This window comes from Haliotis rubra, unplaced genomic scaffold (assembly GCF_003918875.1).
Source record: "Haliotis rubra isolate DU_JTF1 unplaced genomic scaffold, ASM391887v1 Scf464, whole genome shotgun sequence".
In the NCBI taxonomy this organism is placed as follows: domain Eukaryota; kingdom Metazoa; phylum Mollusca; class Gastropoda; order Lepetellida; family Haliotidae; genus Haliotis; species Haliotis rubra.
The window spans coordinates 862789-880820 of NW_025767151.1; the positions used below are offsets into that span (position 1 = coordinate 862789).

Here is an 18032-nt window from a genome sequence, read left to right on the forward strand (position 1 = left end):
CTAAAACTGTACACTTCGCTGTGGAACGTAATGGTGCTAAAATGACATTTGACAAGAAATAAATGAATGAAAACATTGAGTTTGTTTCTGTATTTCAGTAATGGGGGTATTACTGTTTGGATTCAGCGTTAGGACCGGGTCAGTAATAGGGCGCCAGTATTTGAAAGTAGGGCGCTAATAATACACGCAATAAAGTCGCCAATATACGAAGCTAGGTCGCCAATAAACGAAAGATACGGGCCTCCCATTCCATCCTTATTGGAGGGATATGTTGTGTAATGGAGGCAATTTTAGGTTTAAGGTTCAGATACCTCTTGCTTCTAACTTCATGAATGTATATCTTCCATTTCGGTTCTATACTACATATACTTTTGAAGTGTTAATGTAATTCATAAGAATGATTTTTGCATTAAAAAAAAAGATTCACGACATGATTTTCATTCTAAATTTGGTTAATGGAGTAGTATTGTGTAAACTTTACACAGTCGTTTTTGTAACAAGGTATGAACTAACGGTACTCTACTCTTTCAACAGTTGACACCTCCCCAAGTCATCCTGACGAATAGATGACGATGAAAGCAATCTGACGAGGTATTACATTAATCAAATTAATTGGATTTTAACAAAACCATGTCTCCTGCTGTATGACAATGAGGACTGAACTAATGGTTCATTGACTATTTTCTTTCAAAGCGGCACAGATTTTCAGGTGTCTATCTATATTTTTTCCAAAAGATGTCATCTGATGACCAAACATGAAAACAAATATGGAATATTCCATGTAATGTAAGTTCTGACATCCATGCAGACATCTTCCTCAATTGACCTACGCCGTGATATAACTGACCTACTGTTGCTTATAGAGCTTGGACGATTGGCCGATGCACCAATACATCGCGATACAGTTTGTTACAGCTATCGTATCGTCAACTGGTGTATCGATACAAAATGATACACAACTTTTTTTCAAAACAGTTTTATCTTAAACATGTTAAAGTACTAAGGCCAAAAAAATGTATGTCCGTTTCCTATTCCATGCTTTTTAAAAATAGGGTAGGTGGGTCGGCTTTATTATCTTTTTTTTTTACTTTTCCTTTTTTTTAGTAGCACCAGGTGGGCACCTGAGAAGGTTTTCAAGGATACCATATCATGTAGTGACAATGCCTTGTGGTGAAACATTGAAAGATTTCTACATCAAATCATTATTCAAGCTATATTGATACTATGAGATCAGTATTTCAGTATCATTAGAAACTCCACAAACAGGTGTCAGTGGACGAGGCCATGGTTCCTTTCAAGGGCAGGCTCGGCATCAAACAGTAAATGAAGGACAAGCCTACAAAGTTCGGAGTGAAAGTCTGGGTATTGGCAGACTCTGTCACTGGGTATTGTTGGAATTTTTATGTTTATGCCGGTAAATATGGTACCAAATTGACCGCAAGTTAGGCCTTGCTGGACAGGTAGTGATCAAATTGTGTGAAAACATAATTGTCACAAAAATAGCTCTTTAGCCACAATCACCAAGAGTGGATCGCCCACACACACTCCAAGAGTAGTTCGCCCAAACACACCATCTGATAATAGGTTGATGCATGTGCTGCATGGGGAATACATGTGCTGTTGTGTATTTAAGAGAGTGATTGGAGAGGAGTGTTAAACAGATGATATATTTGCTTTAAGTGGATGCATGGGCTATTATGAGCCGTAAGTATGGTTTTTGTATTTATTGAACATTTGTGTTTTGAGTGTAATTTTCACTTTGTGTGGTATGTATTCGATATGTGACATTTTATGTTGAGTTAACAAAATATGCAGGTGATTTCAGTTGGTAATGTAATTACGCTGCTGATAGTGATATTGTAGCTATATACGTTCAGAATTTGCAACTTTTATAGAGGTCATATTTCATATTAAAATAGATGCTACACCCAGTATCTATTTTTTCCAGTGTTGATGTTGAACATCAGGGGCATGGTAGTTGTTGACAAATGATGCACGTCAAGTATTTGTCTTGTCCTAGCTACGCCTACATGTATGTTCGTGTGTGGAACGTCGTCAGCTGTGTGGAATGTTGTCAGCTGATGTCATTGGGTCGACAGTGTAACCAAAAGACTTGGGTAAAGTTGTTACATTGACTGCGTGAAGTAACTCATAGTCTTGTGTTGGCTATTCTTCATCCCACGTTATGGTGGATACTCATGCCCACGTTATGGTGGTGCATTAGTGCTGTAGACGCACACTAACATTAACTTTTCATTCAAGTGTATGACTTGTATTTCTCATGGTATGATGAGACAATCGTATCCAAGCCTGCGTTATGGTGGGGCAGTAGTGCTATAACTGCACGTGAACTTCTTTCAAGTGTTTGACTTGTACTAGTATATCTGTTTAGAAACATTTATTTGATGTATTTATTGTATGTTTGGTACATGTGAATGCTTCAGCGAATAATATTTGCATGTTTGGATTGTTTGCACATGTATTTAGGTTGGTGAGTAGTTGTTGGGAGCATTGAGATTGATTACATGAAGTAGTTTTGTTCATAATAAACTTGATTTATTTTGTTTACAATTTCGTCTTTTCGTTCGGGGTCTATACCAGTGCTACCCTTGGTCACTATCTGTTGCAGAAAGATACTTACCTGTGTGGCACAGCTCGTACCAACAGGAAGGGCTACCCCGCCGTTCATCTCCCTTCAGGTAAGCCAGCAAATCGTCTGCAGAGAGGGACAATCGACTGGCGAGCTTGTGGGGACTTCGTTGCAACCATGTGGAATGACAACAAGCCTGTTTTCTATCTCAGCACGGCACGGGCACTCTCCCGAGGAAGATGGTTTGACCACCAAAAGGAGGAAGAAGGACGGGTCGCAGGAAATCCTTCCCAGCGCACCATGTGTGAAGGATTATGGAAAGTATATGGGAGGGGTTGATAGGTTAGACCAAAACACTCGCCAATAAGAGCAAAAAAACCATGAGGTGGTATAGGCGTGTTGAGGTGAAGTTGAGAGAAATAGCCATTTACAATGCCTAATGTCATTGAAGGTACCTTAATCAACCACATGCCTGGTGGGAAAAGAAAGCGAGACATGCTGGCCTTCAAGCTTGGACTGCTGCATCAACTCATTGGAGGGTACCGTCAACACAGGAGGCTAGGTCGTTCCAGATCAGTCATCGTTGGAGCAGGAACGCTTGGATGGGAACGGTCACTGGCCAGTGCCGTCAGGTAGTCTTGACACCTGGTGTGTGGTTTGTGTGAAGATGCACAATGTGTATCGTGTGCAGCACCCAGGTACAAAGTATGCTGACAATCCATTTAAACGAGCTAAGTCATCCATTAAATGCTCAAAATGCAATGTTCCGTTGTGTGTAAATTCAACAAAGTCATGCTTCATGTACTACCACACTAAAGTGCAGTACTGGCGTTGATGTTTACATACTGATGAAATGTTTCACACCTGTTGTTCATGAAAGTTTCTATTTGCCATTGCTTATGATTGTGGGTGTACATATTCATATATTTGAACCTTGAGCGCCTGACAGGCGATTGTATTCTCCACAGGGCGTGTTCTGTACTCATTGACCAGGGGTAATATGTGAGCGCTTTGAGCGTGGATAAATGCGCAATATAAATGGACTATTATTAGTTTTACTATTTTATATATATATATATACATATTCATTACTATTTATTCATATTTATTGAACATTTACACTTGTTATGTTTGTTATAAATTATTTTTGTACAGTTGATTTCTTTGTGTATATATGATATTTATTGTCTTCCTTTCCAAACTTCTCTCTTCTTTCTTTCTACAGGCAAAAAGTGAGTATTGGGTTGGCATGTACCTTTAAATGTAGTTTTAGCTAACCTGATGTCACATTGTTAGAAGCGAAAAAAATCAGCTGAGTGTTAACATGGTTTTCTTGTCATGCCAGGTAAAAACGGCATCATCAAAGGAGATAATCCACCTTCATCACACCTGCCAATCAAGCTTCTTCAGCTACCTGTGCCATCTAGTGATGGAAAACATTTTATTTGCACTGTCTATGTATGATATTTGACAATAAAGTAATGTTGCCCTTTTGTCAACTTTTGTCTTTTTTTTCACTTGGTCCTGCTAACCATGGCAAATGAAATGATCTTTCAGGCGAGTTGCTGCTGCATAATATTGCCTCTTTATTATTCTAGATTCCAATATAATATTCCTTTGTATGAAAAGCATTAATATTTCAACTATTCAACTTGAAGGAAAAACTCAGTAAATACCCTGTGATACAATTTCAGGTGAAGAAAAGGGTCATTTCAAAAGGGAGGTAATCCACCGTCACCACACCTGCCAATTAAGCTTCTTTTTTTTTTTTTATACCTGTGACATTTAGTGATGGCAAAATATATAAAGCCTATGTACTTTGCATATTATATGATAATACAATAATATATTTCAGCCTAAAGTGATTTTGTGCATTTTTACTTTCCTGGACTAACGAGTTTACTTGAGCTAACGAGTATACCTCTTGTAGATGCAGCAACACCCCTTAAAAATGTTGTGTTGATGTTCCATTGTAAAATATAATGTCAACACGCAAATAACTTTTATATGACATACAAATATATTTCAGTATTTCAGTGAAGCAATTCTGCACCTGGATGATTCACACCTGTACAACACCTGGATGACCTGCTTTTCTACGGATTGCCAAAGATCAGAAGACACTATTTATTGCCTGTTATCGCATTTTTTGTGACATATATATATGTATATTTCTTCACTTTCTGTTATGTTGTCTGTCTTTCTCTGATTGCTCACCTGTGATTACCTTTAATTAAAGAACAGAAATATAAACATTAATTTCTTAATTTTCAACTACTACATAGATTTGGCAATCCAATGATATATAACATGTTGGTTGTCACAAAAATAAATATACCAGAACACTTTTGAGAAACTGGTATATTTTCATTGGAAAGTATCTGGGAACTTGGTGTACAGGCATTCAAGGTTCCACTACACTAAATCAGCATCACATGCTCCCTGAGAGAGCCGTATGTAAACAAGTGAACAGACATGTGACAGCTGTGATTGGATGAAATAGTGTAAGATGTTAATGTATTTTAAAAGCACATCCAACCAGTAATTAAAACTGACCACAATTTTAAGTATTTAGTGTTGTCATTTTTATCACCATGACTTATGCTTATTGTGTGTACAGCAGTGTTCCCGTTCTCCGGTAATTACCGGATTTTTACCGATAAAAATTGTGAAGATCCGGTATTTTCAACTGCCGTCGGTAGCTGCCGCCGGTAAATTTTGTATTGCTTAAAGTTGCCATTTATCGGCAGATTTAATAAACTTGCAGATAACATCTTTGTTTATTCTTTGTTCTCTTCAGATCATTATGCAAACGTATATTGAAAACTAGGGTGGCAATCCCACATCTAAATATAGACTATATAGTTTTTTCACAGTTGTAAGAAGCGATTTTATTGGATAAAGATTGGTTTCTAATGACGCTTTTTCGCCACAGTCTGCTATAAGGGTCGTAATTGGTCAAAATCTGACACGTGACCTAAAGCAGCCAATCATATTACGGCAATGGATTCCGTCCTCGTAAACCAAAACTTTTAGATTTAGACAGAAGTTTTGGGTAAAATAATGCTATTCTGAACATATTAAGGAAGAAATCGCTACCTATACGTAAAATTATGGAACTTTTTGGACGTATCGTGCTAGGTTATGACCTGTGACAAATATGCTTCATGTATATATTTTAGCATTAAACATCGTGTCCGAGCGTGAAGATTGAGGCGGCGAGAGCCGAGATGTCAGTTGTCAGTGACTTGACTTACATTACATGATCGCACAAAAACATGGAAAATAGTAATTTTATATGTACAACTTTTATGAATGTTGTTGATTTTATTCATTAGTTTATTCAATTTATTTAATGAATTCCTCGAAACATGGTTACTTTGCTCTTTGACAATGTTATTGTGGACCCGCTGCCGAAGCATGTGTCCGAGAATCGTTGTTTTCAACTCGTGAAATGCAGGTTGAAATTCACCACAGGTATATAAACACTAATTATTTGCACATTTCACAGTCATTTAGATAGCGAATGACATTCTGAACACATTTATCGAATTTAGTTGGACCGCTTTCATTTCCTGATTGTGACAAAATACGAGACGAACGGCTATATATGCCAAATGGCGAATACTTTTGTCAGGTCTAATGAGCATTCTCGAAAAACAAGCAACTCGTACGGCAGACTTTTCAACACATTTACGTACAGTATATCGTTGCGATTACTGATTAATTTGTCTCTCCGGATAAAAACTAGTTCAGCCGGAATTTTCAGACCCCGTCGGCATAAGCCGCCGGTAATTTTCAAAACCACCGGGAACACTGTGTCGTTTTGTAACACAAGGTATGAACTAACGGTACTCTACTCTTTTCAACAGTTGACGCCTCCCCAAGTCATCCTGACGAATAGATGACGATGAAAGCAATCTGACGAGGTATTACATTAATCAAATTAATTGGATTTTAACAAAACCATGTCTCCTGCTGTATGACAACGAGGACTGAACTAATGGTTCAATGACTATTTTTTTTTTCTCAAAGCGGCACAGATTTTCAGGTGTCTATCTATATTTTTTCCAAAAGATGTCATCTGATGACCAAACATGAAAACAAATATTGAATATTCCATGTAATGTAAGTTCTGACATCCATGCAGACATCTTCCTCAATTGACCTACGCCGTGATATAACTGACCTACTGTTGCTTATAGGGCTTGGACGATTCGCCGATGCACCAATACATCGCGATACAGTTTGTTACAGCTATAGTATCGTCAACTGGTGTATCGATACAAAATGATACACAACTTTTTTTCAAAACAGTTTTATCTTAAACATGTTAAAGTACTAAGGCCAAAAAAATTTATGTCCGTTTCCTATTACATCCTTTTTTAAAAATAGGGTAGGTGGGTCGGCTTTATTATCTTTTTTTTTACTTTTCCTTTTTTTTAGTAGCACCAGGTGGGCACCTGAGAAGGTTTTCAAGGATATCACATGTAGTGACAATGCCTTGTGTTGAAACATTGAAAGATTTCTATATCAAATCATTCATGCTATATTGATACTATGAGATCAGCATTTCAGTATCATTAGAAACTCCACAAACAGGTGTCAGTGGACATGGTTCCTTTCAAGGGCAGGCTCGGCATCATACAGTAAATGAAGGACAAGCCTACAAAGTTCGGAGTGAAAGTCTGGGTATTGGCGGAATTTTTATGTTTATGCCGGTAAATATGGTACCAAAATTGACCGCAAGTTAGACCTTGCTGGACAGGTAGTGATCAAATTGTGTGAAAACATAATTGTCACAAAAATAGCTCTTTAGCCACAATCACCAAGAGTGGATCGCCCACACACACTCCAAGAGTAGTTCGCCCAAACACACCATCTGATAATAGGATGATGCATGTGCTGCATGGGGAATACATGTGCTGTTGTGTATTTAAGAGAGTGATTGGCGAGGAGTGTTAAACAGATGATATATTTGCTTAAGTGGATGCATGGGCTATTATGAGCCGTAAGTATGGTTTTTGTATTTATTGAACATTTGTGTTTTGAGTGTAATTTTCACTTTGTGTGGTATGTATTTGATGTGTGACAGAAGTATTTTATGTTGAGTTAACAAAATATGCAGGTGATTTCAGTTGGTAATGTAATTACGCTGCTGATAGTGATATTGTAGCTATATACGTTCAGAATTTGCAACTTTCATAGGTCATATTTCATATTAAAATAGATGCTACACCCAGTATCTATTTTTTCCCAGTGTTGATGTTGAACATCAGGGGCATGGTAGTTGTTGACAAATGATGCACGTCAAGTATTTGTCTTGTCCTAGCTACGCCTACATGTATGTTCGTGTGTGGAACGTCGTCAGCTGTGTGGAACGTCGTCAGCTGTGATGTCATTGGGTCGGCAGTGTAACCAAAAGACTTTGGTAAAGTTGTTACATTGACTGCGTGAAGTAACTCCTAGTCTTGTGTTGGCTATTCTTCATCCCACGTTATGGCGGTGCATTAGTGCTGTAGACGCACACTAACTTTTCATTCAAGTGTATGACTTGTATTTCTCATGGTATGATGAGACAATCGTATCCAAGCCTGCGTTATGGTAGGACAGTAGTGCTATAACTGCACGTGAACTTCTTTCAAGTGTTTGACTTGTACTACTATATCTGTTTAGAAACATTTATTTGATGTATTTATTGTATGTTTGGTACATGTGAATGCTTCAGCGAATAGTGTTTGCATGTGTGGATTGTTTTCACATGTATTTAGGTTGGTGAGTAGTTGTTGGGAGCATTGAGATTGATTACATGAAGTAGTTTTGTTCATAATAAACTTTATTTATTTTGTTTACAATTTCGTCTTTTCGTTCGGGGTCTATACCAGTGCTACCCTTGGTCACTATCTGTTGCAGAAAGATACTTACCTGTGTGGCACAGCTCGTACCAATAGGAAGGGCTACCCCGCCGTTCATCTCCCTTCAGGTAAGGCAGCAAATCGTCTGCAGAGAGGGACCATCGACTGGCGAGCTTGTGGGGACTTCGTTGCAACCATGTGCAAAGATAACAAGCCTGTTTTCTACCTCAGCACGGCACACTCTCCCGAGGAAGATGGTTTGACCACCAAAAGGAGGGAGAAGGACGGATCGCAGCAAATCCTTCCCAGGGCACCATGTGTGAAGGATTATGGAAAGTATATGGGAGGGGTTGATAGGTTCGACCAAAACACTCGCCAAAAATAAGAGCAAAAAAACCTTGAGGTGGTATAGGCGTGTTGAGGTGAAGTTGACAGAAATAGCCATTTACAATGCCTATGTTATTGAAGGTACCTTCATCAACCACATGCCTGGTGGGAAAAGAAAGCAGGACATGCTGGCCTTCAAGCTTGGACTGCTGCATCAACTCATTGGAGGGTACCGTCAAGACGGGAGGCTAGGTCGTTCCAGATCAGCGTCATCGTTGGAGCAGGAATGCTTGGATGGGAATGGTCACTGGCCAGTGCCATCAGGTAGTCTTGACACCCTGTGTGTGGTTTGTGTGAAGATGCACAATGTGTATCGTGTGCAGCACCGAGGTACAAAGTATGCTGACAATCCATTTAAATGAGCGCAGTCATCCATTAAATGCTCAAAATGCAATGTTCCGCTGTGTGTAAATTCAACAAAGTCATGCTTCATGTACTACCACACTAAAGTGCAGTATTGGCGTTGATGTTTACATACTGATGAAATGTTTCACACCTGTTGTTCATGAAAGTTTCTATTTGCCATTGCTTATGATTGTGTGTGTACATATTCATATATTTGAACCTTGAGCGCCTGACAGGCGATTGTATTCTCCATAGGGATTGTTCTGTACTCATTGACCAGGGGTAATATGTGAGCGCTTTGACCGTGGATAAATGCGCAATATAAAGAGACTATTATTAGCATTACTATTATTTATATATATTGATTGATTACTATTTATTCATATTTATTGAACATTTACACTTATGTTTCTGTTATAAATTATTTTTGTACAGTAGATTTCTTTGTGTATATATGATATTTATTGTCTCCCCTTTCCAAACTTCTCTCTCTTCTTTCTTTTCTACAGGCAAAAAGTGAGTATTGAGGTGGCATGTAACTTTCAATGTAGTTTTAGCTAACCTGATGTCACATTGTTAGAAGCGAAAAAATCAGCTGAGTGTTAACATGTTTTTTCTTGTCATGCCAGGTACAAACGGCATCATCAAAGGGAGATAATCCACCTTCATCACACCTGCCAATCAAGCTACTACAGCTACCTGTGCCATCTAGTGATGGAAAACATTTTATTTGCACTGTCTATGTATGATATTTGACAATAAAGTAATTTTGCCCTTTTGTCTTGTTTTCACTTGGTCCTGCTAACCATGGCAAATGAAATGATCTTTCAGGCGAGTTGCTGCTGCATAACATTGCCTCTTTATTATTCTAGATTCCAATATAATATCAAGCATTAATATTTCAACTATTCAACTTGAAAAACTCAGAAAATACCCTGTGACATAATTTCAGGTGAAGAAAAGGGTCATTTCAAAAGGGAGATAATCCACCGTCACCACACCTGCCAATCAAGCTTCTTTTTTTATACCTGTGACATTTAGTGATGGCAAAATATAAAGCCTATGTACTTTACATATTATATGATAATACAATAATATATTTCAGCCTAAAGTGATTTTGTGCATTTTTACTTTCCTGGACTAAGGAGTTTACCTAAGCTAACGAGTATACCTCTTGTAGATCCAGCAACACCCCTTAAAAATGTTGTGTTGATGTTCCATTGTAAAATATAATGTCAACACGCAAACAACTTTTATATGACATACAAATATATTTCATTATTTCAGTGAAGCAATTCTGCACCTGGATGATTCTCTCACCTGTACAACACCTGGATGACCTGCTTTTCTACGGATTGCCAAAGATCAGAAGACACTATTTATTGCCTGTTATCGCATTTTTTGTGACAATATATATATATATTTATTTCTTCACTTTCTGTTATGTTGTCTGTTTTTCTCTGATTGCTCACCTTTGGTTACCTTTAATTAATGAACAGTAGAGATATATATATATATATATAACATTAATTTCTTCATTTTCAAATACTACATAGATTTGGCAATCCAATGATATATAACATGTTGGGGTTGTCACAAAAATAAATATACCAGAACACTTTTTAGAAACTGGTATATTTTCATTGGAAAGTATCTGGGAACTTTGTGTACAGGGGCGGTATTCATAAGCTTCTAAGAATTTTCTTAAGAGTTAAGAATTCTTAAATCCACTAAGAATTCTTATTCTTTTTCAGAGAGATCGTCCTTGGGGTACATATTATGCATTTTCCGGCTGAAAAATGTCCTGTGACAGTTGTATCAATGTTTTTTGAATAAAAAGATTGAACAATAAATAAACTCTTTTATTTATTATACGGACCCTACCTCACGGAGTTACCTCCCTTAGCGCATGCGCACCAACTGGGTAGGCTCCTAGACCCGTATCATCTTTCCTTCTGCTGTCACTGCCGTGAACAGACGTTATATGTAACCATTCATGAGCCGTACAGCGCTTCATGAATACCGCTATGTCTGAGACACCACCTGTATGTTTGGTCTTTTTTGCCTTAAACAAGGAACAGTAAAGCTTTACAGTTGGTTGTTTCATAATTGTGACTTTGTATTAATTCTAATACGCGAACTTTCCCGTGGTTTACGCAAGTGTTGCTCTGCCATGGCGGGAAGTTTAGCGTGCCGCGTGGATCGTAATATTGCGTATTAAAACCAACTATTACTTTCCGTGGTAACCTTCACGTATTTTTCAATGTTTTCTACGTGTTTATATGCTGCTGGCCGCCGTTAACTAACATGCTTGCGTGTTTGTTTTCAGGCCTTTTCATCCTGTTCGGTCTGTGGGGGTAGTATCCCACGGGCCGACAGTCATACAAACTGTGTTGCCTGTCTGGAAAAGACGGGACACGACGCTGATTCCTGCCCTATTTGTCTGGCCTTTTCCCCCCGGGCCCAGAAGAGGCGGGCGGCCGATACGTTGTTTTATCGTGAGATGCGTGAGGCGGGAGGGGACCTGACGCAGGTCCCCCGTCTAAAACAAAACGAACGTCAAAAAAGGGAAAAAAATCCCGAGGCCCTTCCCCCTCTCCTACCACTTCGAGTGGTTTTGACATGTCGGTAATGGAATCTGTTTCAGCAGCATATGGACTCCGTGAAGTCCTTCGTTCGGGAGTCGGTTGGAGGTCTCCGGCAGGAGTTCCTCACCCACTCCGGACGGGGGGCGGAGACTCCGGGGGTGGGATCGCCGGGCTCGGCTCGATCCCTCAGCCTTGAGGCGTCTGTAGATCCGTTGCCTCTGGCTTCGGATCCGGACGCCTCGCCTGTCTTGGAGAGGGAGGTGCTCCCAGTCCCCCTCTCGGAGTTAGCACAGGGACCGTTGAGTATTCCTGGTATTACGGTCCTTGCGCACACCCGCCCCATGAGAGCGGAGGCACCAGTTCTGCCTGGCCTGCCTCCAGCGTCTCGGGACCGGGGTCCACGCACTCCGGCTGGCGCTGACGTGGAGCCGTCTGTCTGTTGTTCCCTTCCTGTGGTTCCTAGCGCTAGGCAGTCCACCGGGTCGGGGTTAGGGTCCTCTTACGGAGGAGACCCAGCCTCGGACTCGGGCTCAGGCGCAGAGTCAATGGAGCTTGGGGAGGTTGAGGAGCATGACGGCGGCTTCCGTTTTGCTTCGGCCTTGCGGGAGGTCTGGCAGAGAATTGCCGAGGGCCTACCCCAGGCCGCGGTGTTTGCTGGTTGCGTGGACTCGACTGAGTTCCGCTTGCCAGGCGAGGCGTTTGCCCCTAGGCAACCCTCGCAGACGCAGCTCCGCATTCTGCCTTCATTGGTCTCGGACGTGGTCGATCCCCTCTTGTCTGGTGCCCGAGTACGGGTTGACTTACCGGATCTCGTGCGGCGCTACCAGCTTGGGGAGGATTCCCTGTTCGTTGTGCCACCTGTGTAGGCGAATGTGTTTCACTTCCGTCGCCCTGGGGAGGCTCGGGCTTCCTCCGGAGCAGCTCCGCTGCTGCTCGGCAAGGGCTTTACGCCACTCCACCTTTGGCGGCCTCCCCGCGCACGCCGGCAGCATGCACCGGACCTACGAGGAGGTCTACCGGAAGCGATGCAGCAGGTGTGGGTGGTGGTCCATGAGGCCTACTCTCCTCGGTTCAGAGGTCGGCCCTGGAGGCGGAGGGCATGCTGGCGACGTCGCCGCATGTCGTGCTGCTCCGTCAGCTTCGGAAGTTCAGGCTCACCTCGCGACTCTTTGCGGTCTGCTGCGTCGACGGTGATGTGCGCGAGTCATGGGGATGCGCAGGCTGTGGCTGTCGACGTCTAGGTACTTTCGGCAGCAACACAGCAGACCTTGCTGGCCCTCCCTTTCCGTCTGGGAGCGACCCTCTTCCCCGGGCCCAGCAGGTCATACGGGAGGCTGCCGCTGCAGCTACCTCCTTCAAGGACTCTAAGGCCTTGTTGAGCACCCGCGGGTGTCTCCCCAGCGCCTCGGTGCCACCTTCCTCCGCCGGGTGCAGCCTACACCCGAAGTCTGCCGGCTGGCTTCGACGCTTGGTAGGGGTAGGCGGAGGAACAGAGTCCGCCAAAGGGTAGGGGCAAGGAGCAGTCCTCGACCAGCTCCCAGCCTTTACGGGCGCGGGAGGTCTACCCTGACCTCCCGTTAACCCATCAGGCTGCCGCTCAAGCCGTCACGCCCAGTCAGCTCTGCTACTTACGGGTCTACACACGCGCTCCTACCCCATATCCCAGTGGAGGCCGCTTCTCTATTCCTGCCGCCGGAGAAGGCTAGAACTACAACGCTTTGGGTGCTGGCCACGGTCAGCATAGGCCATCTCCCCACTGTGGAAGCGTGGTCCGCCCGACTTCACCGCATACGAAAGCACTCCGGTGCCGCTATGTCAAGCCAGGGCGGACATATTGCTGCGACGAAGTTCAGGCTCTGCTGGACAAGTCCGCAATCGAGCGCGATTCCACCGGAGAGGAACAGGCGGGATTTTATTCCACGTACTTCCTCGCTCGGCGAAAGACGGCGGGTTCCGTCCGATTCTCAACCTCAAGGGGTTGAATCGCATGCTCAAGTACCATCCTTCAAGATGGAGACACTGCGCTCGGTGATCTCATCTGTTCAGCCCGGCGATTGGCTCACGTCAATCGACCTAAAGGATGCGTATCTGCATGTACCCATACATCCATCGTTCAAGCAGTACCTTCGGTTCTCTTACGACGGGATGTATTACCACTTCAGGGTGCTCCCCTTCGGCATATCGACTGCCCCAAGGGTGTTCACCAAGCTCATGTTAGTCCCAGCTACCCTAGCTCGCTCGCAAGGAAGGCGTTGTTACCCTTACCTAGACGACTGGTTGCTCGGAGCACTAACACAGCCAGCGAGTCAAGATGCTACTCACACAGTGATAGACATTGGTTTTTCTTGGAGCGACCCAGCGCGATTCCAAACGAACAAGGATCTCGTTTCCTTGTCGCCCGACCGGGTCACCAGAGTTCGGGAGATGGTATCTTCATTCCTCTCCCAGCCCCAGGCACCAGCACGGACTTGGCTCCGTCTACTGGGCCATATGGCGGCGACGATCTCTGTAGTGTGGCGGGCGCGGTTGAGGATGCGTCCCATACAGCAAGCTTTGGCTCGGCTGTGGACTCACACGGAGGATCTGGAGCGCAGTCTCAGTCCCCGAGTGGTTGACATCTCACCTTCAGTGGTGGACAAATTTCGGGAATCTCACCAGGGGGTTCCCCTTGGAAATCCCAACGCCAGCTCTCACAGTTCAGACCGATGCATCCCTCACGGGCTGGGGGGTGTTCTGGGCAGTCTGTCGGCTTCCGGACTCTGGTCCGAAGCCGGCTTCCCACCTTCACATCAACGTGTTGGGAACAGAGCTGTGCGGGTTGGTATTCGAAGGCTTCCAGAGAGCATGTCCGCGGGGCCAGGTAGTCCGCCTTCAGTTAGACAACCAGACGGCCATGTCGTACATCCTGAAGCAGGGAGGCACGGTGTCCCCAGCGCCCCTCCGGGAAGCGCGGGACTTTCTCCTCTGGTGCGACCAGTACGATTGTCAGGTACTCCCTGTTTATCTCCTCGGGCTGGAGAACGTGCGAGCAGATGCGCTCTCTCGCAGGATCCTGGCCCCGCGACGAGTGGATGCTCGACAGGCAGATATTCACAGTAATCTCCCAGTTGTACCGGGTCGTTCGAGGTGGATCTGTTTGCATCCGGGCGGACGATCAGACACCTGTGTTCTGCTCGGATACCGGACCCAGGGGCGTTGGCTGCCGACGCCTTCCTGCTGGATTGGACGGGCAAAGTGCTCTCGGGCGTTCCTGCCGTTACCACTCATTCCCCGTGTCCTTTCACAGCTGTCCACCCAGCCAGCTCGGCTACTTGTGCTACTGGCACCGCTTTGGCCGTCACAGAGCTGGTTTCCGGTAATTCTCAGGTTTCTGGCTCAGCCTCCTGTTCTATTACCTTTGCGACCGGACATTCTCACTCAGAACGGGAGCGCCCACCCAAATCCACGGATTCAGTGGGTGGCTTGGCCTCTGTCAGGTCTAACCTCGAGGCACGCGAATTCCTGCAGCAGTTGCAGACACAATTCTGGCTTCGAGGCTGGATTCGACAAACGTTCAGTACGAGGATAGGTGGTCCCGCTTATGCGCGCTGGTGTTCAGATAAGGGATTGCAGATCCCTTTCTGCGGATTTAGTCCGAGTATTGGAGTTTTTGCAAGCTCGCTTTGGAAGAAGGCCTGGCGGCTTCGACCATTCGCGGCTACTCCACCGCTATTTCCACTTTTCACACCCCTGTCGATGGTGCTCTTCTGGGGCAGCACCCTCTCGTACAGCGCTTTCTCGCTGGCGCGGAACGGATTCGACCTGCTCTCAGGCGAACCAGTCCACCTTGGGATTTGTCGATCGTGCTCGATTGGCTGTCCGGTCCCACTTTCTCACACCTATCGGCTATTTCCATTCAGTTGTTGACCTGGAAAGCTGTTTTTCTGGTGGCGGTAACATCTGGTCGTAGGGTCGGCGATTTACATGCTATGTCGTCCGACCCGGCGCTGACTGTTTCACACGGATCGTGTCAGTATTCGCCTCCCAGATACTTACCGACCGAAGGTCGATCACGCTTTCCCTGAGGGGTTGAAGGCTCACTCGGTCAGGGCAGTAGCCGCCTCAAAAGCTTTTGCATCGGCACTCCCCATTGAAGAGATCTGCTCCGCCGCTATTTGGAGCCGGCCAAGCACGTTTACACGGCATTATCAGCTCGATACGCATTCCCGTAATCGTGCGAGCTTTGGCCGTACTGTTCTCTCCAGTGGACAGTGTCCTGCCACCCTGACCGAGTGAGTCTTGGTTTATTGGTTTTGACGCTACTGTACAATAATTCCATTATTGACATGTCTGCTACTGTGAGCTCACTCAGAGAACCTGTACCCCCTTTCGATTCTCTACGGAGTTACTATATCGTTAGTGAGTGGTATTTTGCATTCCCCCTACGGTGCTCTCATGTAGCCACTTAGTGGGTGGGGATTCATTGACATTCGCACTACGTGCAATGTCTCATTATGCTAGTGAGGTCGTCTTTGAGCACAATTCCTCCCTGTCAGTTCCCCTCCCATAATGCCTCTCGCGGAAGCGAAACTGGGACAAGTGACAGGTGAGTGTTATGGCGTCTGTTCAATTTTTTTCCATGATACGATCGCTATATTTGTGTGTGCTTGGACAGAATTCCCTCCTCCCTGGCCTCCGGTCTTTGGGAGTCTGTGTTTATGCATAATATGTACCCCAAGGACGATCTCTCTGAAAAAGAATTAACCAAACCTGCAGAGGTTTTCAATTCTTTGAAGAGAGTCGTCCTTGGGGTAGGGCCTCCCGCCTCCCCGCAATTCTGTTCACTGATAAGAATTCAGCAGAAGGAATGATGATACGGGTCTAGGAGCCTACCCAGTTGGTGCGCATGCGCTAAGGGAGGTAACTCCGTGAGGTAGGGTCCGTATAATAAATAAAAGAGTTTATTTATTGTTCAATCTTTTTATTCAAAAAACATTGATACAACTGTCACAGGACATTTTTCAGCCGGAAAATGCATATGTACCCCAAGGACGACTCTCTTCAAAGAATTGAAAACCTCTGCAGGTTTGGTTAAGTTTCCATAACGTTCTTAACTTGTAAGAAAAAACTTAGACAAGTAATTTTGTTCTTAGTTTTCTTAACTTTAAGAAACCTCATAAGGACACTTAACTAGTTAAGAAAATTCTTAGTTATCCAATATGGCGGCTCACGGAAACGCAAACTTTCACACTAGGAAGAACGTTTTTGATATGTACACCGACAGAGTTATTACGACGTTATCGTCTTGACAGAGTTTGTGACAGGCTTGATATCGGATGAAATCGATGCACTTACCTTTAGAAACCGGTCCTTACCAGCCCTATACAAAGTACTTGTAACATTGAGGTTTTTGGCTACAGGCAAAATGCAGCTTTGCAATGCAGATGACATGGATATTTCACAACCAACAGTAAGTCGGGCTGTAGCGCAGACGTAAGCTGCTCTAAATGCACCTCATATTGTGCAGAGATTCGTCTAGTTTCCATTGTGTCGAGGGTAATTAACCGATAACGCTAATGAGTTCGTTCACGTTGCAAACTTCCCAAATGTGGCCGGTGTCATTGATGGGACCCATGTTCAAATAATCGCACCACACGTGAACGAACCTGTGTTTGTGAACCGAAAACACTACCACTCAATCAACACCCAACTAGTTTTTGATGCGCATTACCGGATTACCGACGTCGCCAAGTGGCCAGGATCAACACATGATGCACGGATCCTTCGAGAAAGTGGCCTCCAAATTCTCTTTGAAACAAGGAGGGTACCAGGCAACTTTCATTTATTAGGAGACAGTGGGAATCCCTCAAAAACTTGGCTTCTGACACCATATCTCCGGCCGAACAACTCTAACCAACTTGCGTATAACCGGTAAGTTAATTCAATTAGACTTACTTCCCTTATTTTAGGAATGTCAAAAGTTGAAATGGGTTATTGCAAAATTATGATCTCTAAATGAAATGTGAACTTCTTCAAATAAAATGAATACAATCCAGTGTTTAATTTGAGTGTAATTGATTTATTACTGAGGCAGTATATTATCAAAGCTTTATTAGACATTTCACGCCAATAGAATTCCATTATAATTTGAAGATATGTTTTTTCCACTTTTATATGTCTGTATCTTCAACTTTGAATTGTCAACATTATTTATGAGACACCCTTACCAATTATTTGGAACATTTACTCAAATACATTGTTATCCCATGAATAATACCTGAACGTGAT

At 43.7% G+C, this 18032-nt stretch overlaps 2 long non-coding RNA genes across 3 annotated transcripts; both read left to right on the forward strand.

Moving 5' to 3' along the window:
• Positions 1-1438: 1438 nt before the first annotated feature.
• LOC124290406 lies at positions 1439-4769 on the forward strand. 2 transcript variants are annotated; one of them, XR_006901918.1, is made up of 3 exons: positions 1439-1704; positions 2630-3222; positions 3936-4769. It is a non-coding gene; the product is annotated as an uncharacterized LOC124290406 (long non-coding RNA). The 2 variants fall into 2 exon arrangements; XR_006901917.1 differs by lacking the exon at positions 1439-1704 and having other exon boundaries at positions 2111-3222.
• A 3399-nt stretch (positions 4770-8168) lies between these two features.
• Positions 8169-10611, forward strand: LOC124290407. The gene is made up of 2 exons (XR_006901919.1): positions 8169-9096; positions 9807-10611. It is a non-coding gene; the product is annotated as an uncharacterized LOC124290407 (long non-coding RNA).
• The last annotated feature ends 7421 nt before the right edge of the window (positions 10612-18032 follow it).